Genomic DNA, 6,819 nt, shown 5'->3' on the forward strand with positions numbered 1-6,819 from the left:
AACTATTTTATTAAAAGATAACTTGAATTGAATTAATGGTGGCTAGGCTAAATAAACATAAACTAGGTTTACTAAAAGAAAAACTAAAAGGTAAGAGATTAATTAACTAATGGGTGAGAGGATTGTTAGTGTTTTGCCTTAGTCCTCTTTATATAGGAGAGTGCTAGGTTTATAATTTCGTGCATGGGCTTTGGAGCTATATTTTGGGCCACTAAATCAAGCCCAAAACCTAATTACTTAAGTCTAAAAAGGGTTTCTCTGTTGGAAATTACTGTAACAGCCTTTTCGTCTACTTTTCCTCCTCTGATTGGATTAATGCCTAGACCATTAGAAATCTCTTTCCGAGCCGGTCGTTTTGACATATAATAGGCCAAATTCCGAGGTCTAAGTCCAAAAATACAACCTGTGGAAGTTCTATTGACTTTTATCTATTTCTGCCCGCGTTGACTTTGACTTTTCAACTTTGACTGGGCTTTAAAAGGGGTTTTTCTCCTTGAAATTTGGGCTTTAACCATAGAACTTCTTAGCAACCAACTTTTGCTCCTTTCTCTTACATATTTATTCACATAATTGATTCCAAGACCTGAAATACACAAAAGTACGTAAACAGTACTAACTCTTATTTATTATAAACATAATTGGTCTATATGTAATGTTATTAAGGGGTTAAAACTACAGTTTTTGGCTCTTATGAAACCACCCCCAAGCAGCATTTTGCTTGTCCTCAAGCAAATATGAGAAATTAAAATAAGTGACCAAAAATGGAGTTCTAACTAATCTCGTTTTGCTGAGTGCGATTGCATTGACCATATGCAATAATGCCTTAAACCACTATAAATTTCCTAGTGGACGAGTTATAACCTCGTGAGAATTTTACAGAGAAGATACTTACAAACTTCATTTATACTACAACGACTAAGAAATAAAATTACTATTTTCTTATTTATTCTTAGATATCTATATATACATCTCACTAGTAATGAATACAGAATAATCAATTTGAAACCTAAGCTAATACGTGCATAATAATCAATCATATATATATATATATATATATATATAATGCAATAACAGATCCGTTTCTGAAACTTTGGAATAACGTCCTTAAGTAGGACCTCACAAATATGTCAAGACAAAAATACTCTGATTTTTCCACTCAAGTTTTGCTCACTCCAGTGCGCAGTGGGCACACTTTTCCTCACAAACTCAATGACGTACAAGGAAGTCGAAGTCGATCAAACACATCTGCCACTTACTATCAGACTAATTATTCCTAATTGAGCTAGATATCTTTATTAGGTGTTGCGAGGATTAGGTGATGGTTTTAAAAAGGAAGGAAATAGATATTCAAAAGGACAAGTCTGAGATAATAGGATCTTCATATTATGTAACTAGAGAAAACCTTGTTCTTATTTTGCTTCTATACTTTGTTTCCATCATTAGCCATTTTTTCTTTTTCTTTTAGCTTTTGACTCCTTTGATTCTGTTTTTGGAGTTCTAATTTTTTTATTTTTTTATTTATTTTTTTCATTTCCTTTGGATGGAAACTTTCTTTTCTTTTCTTATTTTAAGCAACTAACAAATTCTTGGTTTTCCACAGGACTTTCTCTTTTCTTTTTTTCATTTCATCCTACTTCTCAGACTCATTCAAAAATGGGTAGGCAGATTTTATTATTTTTTTTTTCAAATTTTAAGCTGGGGTTAGGCAGACCCCTACCTGCATTAATCAACCAAATCTTACATATATGTTAGGATGATTTTATTTTTATTTTGTTTTTATCAAAGGATAAAGGATTTGTGGTTTATGAAAAGACTAAAGAAAGGCTTAGAGGGGTGACTAGCGGAAAATAATTTTATATAGGTTTGAATTTCTAGCTATATCGATAAAAAAAAAAAGGTATAAATTCTCTCTTAGGATATAGTATAGTGATCAAGCAAGTAGACGTGTGATTTCTCTATTCGGAATTTACTTCTCCCTTGTGTCATTACTCAGATATTTCACTCATATAAGGCTTTTAGGCTATATTCTCACAGGATTTGTAGAATAAGTACTTTAGCCTAGATTTCAGAAACTTACTGCCAATACAAACATAGATGCTCATAAAATATATTTGTGGAAAAATGCAATGACTATTACCTATATATTAACCTAAGTTTCTAAAAACTATTCTAATTTAAGAGCTAACGTGAAACTTCTAGACTACTATCATCACAGAAAAAGAAACAATACCAATATTTCTAACTGCATAGTATAAATACTTTATATATATATATATATATATATATATATATATATATATATATATTTTTTTTTTTTTTTTTTTTTTACTAGAAAACAAATGCATATTATACATATATATATATATATATATATATATATATATATATATATATATATATATATATCCTAATAGGTGCCTTAAATTACTTGTGTTTCTATGCCCCCTCCAAACAAAAACATGTTTTGTCCTCAAAGTATAGAAATAAGAAGGCCTGAAAATACCATGGAAACGGGTGAAAATTTTAGAACACCTGCAAAACAAATTTAGAACATACTAATATAGATAAAGAAAAACATATGCAACTCTATATGAGTTCCACCTGTTATGGGAATAACAAAAATTAAATTGCTTGGGACATAAGCAGACACGAACAGAAAGTAAAACTTACCTCATATCCAGCACTAAACGTTGTCCTCCCCTTCTATAAAGAAGTGAGGTTCATTTGCATCCTGCCAAACCATGATAATTTGCCAGGCCTCACGCCATTTATTATCTACCTTTGCTAACCTGTTAAGCGCCACTTGGTCGGATGGGGTGTAAGGTACAACCCAATTAGGTTGTAGCCTTCACCTCGGCCAAATCATTTCACAGAAAGAGCGTATAATGCAATTGGTGGGTCTCATAATGTCAACCCAACCCAATTCTTGAAATGGGTACAGAACTCAAGAAAGAAAAATAGCATTATGCGGCAAACCAAGACAGGTACAAGAAGGTACTTATGCTTCATACTATGGGCTCGTGCTAAACTAGACATTAAGGTCTAGGGAAGGTCATAGAGCATACGTCCCTCAGCTAGAGCAAGGAAGACGTCACAAGTGGCGTTATTCATAGAAGAAAAACGCCATTCCCCTAAGATATTCAGCAAGATAAAGAACATAATAGTGCCCATGTTAAGGGACAAGCTACTAAGGGCTACGTTATATTGCCCTTGGTCCTCTATATGAAAAATCCCCGCCCCATAGGTCTCATGCAAATACTCATAGTTGTAGATGTACATATTATCAGCCATATAGCCTCATGAGTTTTGGGTAGCAGGCATAGAAAGTCCAATATCAAAGGGCAACAAAAACTTGCTTAAATCTATTGTTACATCTTCAATGGTGACAGAGAACACTTGTTCCCCATCCGGTCGATAAAAGAACTTACAATGATAAACATTAAGTGCAGGAGAATAAGTTTCATCAGCAATTACCATTAGAGGCTGCCATCCTGACTGCACAATCAAGTCGCAAAAGTAGAACCCATAGGTGTCACTCTCGAGAAAAGGACTGCTCCAGTATGATTTGAGAAGATTTCATTGCAAATAAACACACTACTGAACTCTTGGAAGTGACTGCGTAAAACCCCAGAAAAAAGAACTGGAGGTCCGTTTAGGTCAGGCACATCCAGTTGAGCGCGCTCTTATCCAGTTCTTACTTATTCAGTTCTTACTTATTCCAGTTGTCATCTTACTTATTCCAGTTAAGCGCGCTCTTAATGGCTTATGTTAGAAGGCGGGCACGCTCAACTCTGACAAAAGGAAATTCTGCGATACTAGAAATTGGGTGTGGATGCGCTCTGTGCTAGTGCAAAATAAGGGCATGCGCGCTCTGAGCTAGGACTGTGGTATGAAATTCTGAGGTGCGGTGTGAAGTATATGGTGTGCCATGTATTTATAGAGCACTAGTTTCTTAAACAAAGGTCCTCAAGGTTCCCTAATTGATAAGGAAAGAAATGGAATAAGAAAAGGGTTGCTAAAAACCAAAATAGAAACAGCCAAGGGAAAAACCTCAGCAGCCATTCTAGATGGTTTTAAAATCCTATCAAAATAGCAATCTCAATGCCTTTAACCCTTGAGGTTGCACCAAACAGCAGTAGCTAATTCTAGCTACACCACATTAGCAGCATGCTCATATATAAACTATATTCTTACAACCTTCCAATATTAACTTCCAAAAACATATGGATAGGGTAAATACAATGCTAAACAAATAATGACACCCCCAAACAAGTTGGAAAGGTGGGAATCATGACAAATAGATAGCATGCTTGGACAAAAATTAAATTAACTTGAAATTCAAATAACAACTAAATACATAATCCAATATTAACTACTTAACTAAACAACTCAGAATAAAAATTCTACTAAAATAAGAAAATATTTCTAAATATAATACAACTAACAAACTAGCCACGAGATGAGGAAGGGCCAGAGCCATCCATCCTGTGTCGACGACGCTCACGCCTTCCCGAGTCAGCAAAAGAAGAACCATTGTGAGGTGGTAGGCATCGTAGGACTTCTTCTTGAAACACGCTCTGCTGCTCCATGAAGATATGCATGGCTTCCCAATGCTCCTGATGAGTTTGAGCGAGAGTCTCCATGTTAGACTGGAGATCCTAGTGGCTATCACCTAGCAACTGAATATTGTTTTGGAGCTTCTCATGGTTACATTGACGGTGACTTTGCTTAGTCTGAATAGCCTCACAGAGGTCATTAAGAGAATGTTGGCATGTACGAATCATCTCATACTGGTTATGGAGAATTCGCAGGCCATGATGAAGTAAGGAGACATGGGCTACATCCGTAGTAGCCCTTTCCAAAGCACCTCTATCAAAACAGGTTGTATCATCCTCCTCTTCATCACCCGATTCCATTTCAGCAGTCCAAAAGCTCAGTCAAATTCCACTCCTTCTGAATACACTCCCTATAAATACGTGCATTCTCATACACCTTCAACTTAACCTTACTCGACTCCAGAACACATCCCCAAAACAACATAATATTTGTAATCAATGCAGGGAAAGCTGCGGTAGTTTGCCCAACTGCTATAATCTTATGTAACATAAACTCAAGAATGCAAAACTCATACCTCCTATTTTGAAGGATCCAGAGAATGTGTAGATAACTTGCATTGATGTCACTGGCTTTCGTGGTGCCAATCACATTCTTACCAATCTACTGGGCCACAGCTAGCTGGTTTCTTCTCAGAGACGTCTAATGAACACAATGCGAGCCAAGATTGTTACGTCCTTCTAACACTGTCTCCGTCATCAACGTACCGATTCCACCAAGCCGAGATTCTTGCGTGGTGATCACAATATCTCTTTGCTCAATGCCAGTAATCTCAACCAACAGTGTTGTAGTCAATTCCTTCCGACTACCATTCACCTCCACAAAAATCCTACGACCATTAACCACCCTCTTCTTGTAAAAAGAGAACACCAAATCCGGGTAATAAAAATCATCCGTAGCATACCACAACCCTTCCCACTTCCTAAGGCAGATTTCTGTATTGTAGAAGCGTGCAAACTATTGAGCAGTAAAAACTTGCTCAGGAAGAATTTTAGGGTTTCTAAGAGCCATTGAGATCTGGATTTGAAATTTGTGGTGAAAGTTAAGGTGTGGAAAAGTAAAAATTAACTCGATTGAAATTGGAACTGGGGTTGTGTGGAGGTTAGGGCGCGGGCGCGCTCAAGTTGGTCTGGCCCAAAGGGTGTGCGTGCTCAAGGTTTTCTGGGTTCAGGGGATGTTCTTGAGTATGGAGGCGAAGAAGAAAAGAAGAAAAATCACGTGGGGTTTTTAAAAGGGAGTCACGTGTAGGGCACGTGACCGCATTGGGTTTAAAATTTTTGGGCCCAAGCCCAAAACAAATCTATAATACCCATCTTGTCCTATGCCTCGTATAACTTAAAACTAAAATTTCCGATTCGTTAACGGTCCGATTTTGGCGAATGAGCTATAAAAATGATCAGCAGATAAAATGCAATCCAATGATCTATAAAAAAAACTCAAATTTAAACGTGGTTGACATATAAGAACATGGAAAATGCATCAAAATGCGTTCATGGCATAAGTTATTTGATCAAAAGAAATCTAAATTCATAAATAGTGTCAACCCGTATCAAAGTACGACTAAACGACATAAACAACAAGAATAGGAAGTTAAGCAATCAAGAATGGAAAGACCAAATACCCCACCCCCCAAACAAATTTTTGAAAATAGGGTTTAGAAAATTTGTTTAAAAACGTGGGTCTTTTAAAGTCAGATTCCCAAGACTTACTAGATTACAATTTATAGGGTTTTAATATTTTTTTACTTTTTATGCATAAGGTTTAATATAAAAGAAAACAATAAAGCAATAAGGACGAAAATCACTCCATAGAGAAACATGACTCAAAAACGAGAAAACATGCAAGAGTGGAAATCTTGAATTACGTTAAACGTGGACTTAGAATCCGGTACTTATAGCCACACACTCCAAAGGGAAGGCCCTATTATCTTAATGGTGCACTTACCAATATATGGAAATGAAAGGAAGTATATGATAAACTATAAAACTAATAGTTTTACCTACTCTTAACTATTTATGCTACGAATAAGTAAAACTAAAACTAAATTATATTGCTATGTTATCAAAGTTATCTACTCTCGGTTATCGTGAAATATATAGAGTAAAGAATTCGTTCCACTCCTAGCTTGTTTAAACGTAAGGTTTTCTAGTTCAATCGATTCTAACAAAACTAATGAGAGTAATGAAATATACTTATACTAATATG

Source organism: Coptis chinensis, chromosome 2, assembly GCF_015680905.1.
Source record: "Coptis chinensis isolate HL-2020 chromosome 2, ASM1568090v1, whole genome shotgun sequence".
NCBI lineage: Eukaryota > Viridiplantae > Streptophyta > Magnoliopsida > Ranunculales > Ranunculaceae > Coptis > Coptis chinensis.